The sequence below is a fragment of the Monomorium pharaonis genome, chromosome 1 (assembly GCF_013373865.1).
Source record: "Monomorium pharaonis isolate MP-MQ-018 chromosome 1, ASM1337386v2, whole genome shotgun sequence".
Classification (NCBI taxonomy): Eukaryota; Metazoa; Arthropoda; class Insecta; order Hymenoptera; family Formicidae; genus Monomorium; species Monomorium pharaonis.
This window is the reverse complement of record NC_050467.1, coordinates 13,192,888-13,196,607: the sequence shown is the minus strand read 5'-3', so window position 1 is coordinate 13,196,607 and position 3,720 is coordinate 13,192,888. Positions and strand designations below refer to the sequence as shown.

General features: G+C 26.9%; 1 long non-coding RNA gene across 1 annotated transcript in view; it reads left to right on the top strand.

Moving 5' to 3' along the window:
* Positions 1-2,760: 2,760 nt before the first annotated feature.
* The window catches only part of LOC118647453, a 1,127-nt gene continuing 167 nt past the window's right edge, over positions 2,761-3,720 (top strand). The window contains exons 1-2 of the long non-coding RNA XR_004964726.1: positions 2,761-3,118; positions 3,276-3,720. The exon at positions 3,276-3,720 is cut by the window's right edge and continues 167 nt beyond it. This is a non-coding gene — a long non-coding RNA (uncharacterized LOC118647453). The remainder of the gene's footprint in view (positions 3,119-3,275) is intronic.

Sequence of the window (3,720 nt, the reverse complement as noted above, 5' to 3'; positions counted from 1 at the left end):
TACAAATAAAATGTTAAATATATCTTATGGTTAATTAAATTAATTATTTAATTATTTAATTAAGTAACGTGCGAAGATTTAAAAAACTTTTCTTCGGTAATTTTACAAACTTCGATAACTTCTCGGGAAAAAATGTTTTATATAAAAACATATATGAATATATGTACATACTTATATAAAAGATGTCTATATATCCCGATCAAAAATTTTTCATGTAAAAATATATAAAAATCTGTAGAATTATGTATCAAAAATGTCCATGCAAAATTTTATATGGTATATTTTTATATAATTTTACATAATTTTACATAATTTTATATACTTTTATATAATTCTGATATAATTCTATAAATTTATACATACTTTTACATGAAACATTTTTTATTGAGAAAGAATTATTCATATGTAATTATATATAGTTATGTATAATTATATGTAATCATCTATAATTGTAAATAAGCAATTTTTTTCCCGGCAAAAATTTTTTTATACAAAAGTATGTATAAATCTATAAAATTATATCAAAATTATATAAAATTACATAAAAATGTGTAAAATTAAATAAAAATATACAATGTAAAATTTTGCATGGACATTTTTGATACATAATTCTACAGATTTTTACATACTTTTACATGAAAAATTTTTGATCGGGATGTTTATATCAGTTTCCTTTCTTTTGTAAAATTTCTGTTTGATATAAAAAGATAATAGTCATACTGAAAAGATAGAAACTAATTAAAATAATAATTTTTGCATTGCTTTTTTTAAAAAAGCTAAGTATGAAAAATTGTTTATATATAATCATATATATTTCGGAATATATGGGCAATTTTTTATACTTAGCTTTCTTAAAAGAAGCAATGCGAAAATTATTTTTTAATTAGTTTCTATCTTTTCAGTATAACTATTATTTTTTTATATCAAACAGGAATTTTAGAAAAGAAAGGAAGCTAATATAAATATATATGGACATATTTTATATATATTTATATGTTTTTATATGAAACATTTTTTCCCGGGTTCACAAAATTAATATTAGGTAAGTTAATATATTTTTTTAACTGAATTAAGTTAAAGTATTTTTTCTTTCATAATTTTTTCTTTTACATAAATAAATTTTTAAAACTTGGGAAAAAATTAACAAGTTTATATATTTCAAAAATATTTAGTTAAAATTAAAAATTAAAATTTATAATTAATAAAGTTAAAAGTCATTAGCTTTTTAACTTTATTATTAATTTTTACTATTTAGTAAAATATTTATAAAATATAACTATTTAACAATTTTCTACATTTTTATAAGAAAAAGGACATTGACAAAAAACTAAAGGAACATGATTTATTTTATTATTATTAAGCGTCGCACAAAAAAGCAAACTAGAAATTATAAAAATTATAATTATTAATGCATGCGCGATTGTCAAGTTTTTTATTTATCATGTTCGAATTGTTCGAGCAAAAGTCTTTTCTTTATTTATTACTTTACCTTAGTGATGTCAGAAATGGGTCTCTGTCACATTTAGTTATGTGTTTATATAAAAAATGTCTATAGAAACACAACACAGCTTTTTTGTACACATTCATTTCATACATATTTTGTCTTATTTTAAAAAATTTAAGAGCTACTACTTTAGAAATAAAATTGATATTTATAAGCCTCGATTCTATCCACGTCTCTGGCAAAGAGTGGATTTCCTATTGCTTATTGTTTGTTATGTCCTATTGCTTATTGTTACTTATTTTTTACGGTGTTAATTGATTCTTTTTTTCGCTTACTTTGTATTGTCTGTTGAATATATTTTATGATCTAATCTAATTATAATCGTTTTGATAATCTAGTTTAAACAAACTATGACTTTCTAATTTAATATAAATATAAATAACGTTTAGCAAAATTAAGTTTAAATTTAACTTGAATTGATTTAACTTAACTTTCAACTAAGTCAGTTTTTTGTTTATTTCGCAACTTTTAATTTAAGAAAATTAATTTTATATGCTATTAGCTTTAACTTGATTTAGTTAAAAAATATATTAACTTATCCAATATTAATTTTGTGAAGTTATCAAAGTTTGTAAAATTACCGAAGAAAAAAGTTTTTTAAATCTTCGCACGTTACTTAATTAAATAATTAAATAATTAATTTAATTAACCATAAAATATATTTAACATTTTATTTGTAAATTCAATTTACATGGAATAACAAAGAAATATTGATTAAATTGTACATATTTATTTTTATAATTATGCGCCGATCATAATAATCGCGAGAGCCGGCGGCGCCCGCGCGATAAACATATTCTGAAAAAGCATTAGACGCCGGCGATCGCCTCGGAGCTCGAAGTCAGAAAACGTTAGATGGGGGAAGAGGCAGAGGAGAAAGGGACAAACTCAGCCGCGAGCGTAGCCGAGTGCGCGACGGCTCACGCCGATCGCAGCCGAGCGCGCGTGCCTCACGGATAGGGGGAGTGCGATGTGTGCGTGAGCGTGCCCGGGCTTGAAATCGCATCACAGCGCACCATGAGTGCGTTCGGGGAAACGCTATTAGCGCTACCAGCATCAGTCCATCTTCATTACTCATTAAAAGTGAAACAAGGATAAACTGATGCTGATAGCGCTAATAGCGTCTCCCCGAACGCACTCCATGTGTATCGTGATTGGTGAAGATAATCGAATTCGCGCCGCCGCGTGTCGATCGAGTGACAGTTTGAGGTTAGAAACGTGTTGACGTGTGCGAGGTTAGCGGCGAGTTAATTTTTATTAGTGTTGTGCATAATTATGCATATTACGTCGTGGAGTACATCGTGGATTACATTGTAGAGGGAAATTTGCATAATCAGATAAGTTATACAGTTTTCATTTTTGTTAGAATAAATAAACTATTCTGAGATAAAATTGATACTTTGTGTTATGTTTCCTTTTTTAGTTTAAAAGAAAGAGGAAGAATTATAAATCTTATAAGCCAGTTCCAAAGAAGCTGAAGTTGATGGAAGAGCAGCAAGAAGCGTATAAAATCATTAATACTATAACCTTACTTACAAAGCTACTAGTTCTCGTTATTTACAAAGCTACTAGTATTGGATAGTAATGATTTGTTCCAGTCAAAATTTCTATATGGTAAGAAAAATTTTCATCATACATTCACAAAGATCACATTCAAAATTTTAGTTATTGTTTAATTAATGCTCTTGAAACATATAATCATATGCCGACTTGGCAAATTTGAGAAGTTTCCGTGACAGCCAGATCAATACTTTGTGTTATTCTTTTTTAGTTTTAAAAGAAAGGAAGAATTAGAAATCTTACACTATCAAGGTGTATCTTAGACTTAAACCAATTTTAAAGAAGCTGAAGTTGACGGAAGAGCAGCAGGAAGTGTACAAAATCACTAATTCTACAACATTACTTACAAAGCTACTAGTTCCACAATGTTACTGATAAAGCTACTAGTACTGGATAGTAATAATTTGTTCCTGTTAATACTACAATGCTCACTATTTAGTTTGGATTTAAAATTCCTATATGGTAAGAAAAATTTTCATACATTCACAGATCATATTCAAAATTTTACAATTATTGTTAATGAATCTATTTTGTTTTTACTTAATGCTTTTGGAACATATAATCATGTGTCGGCTTGGCAAACTTGAGAAATTTCTGTGACAGCCACGGTTTGTTCACCATTACAAGCCGGCACATGATTATATGTTGTAAGCGCT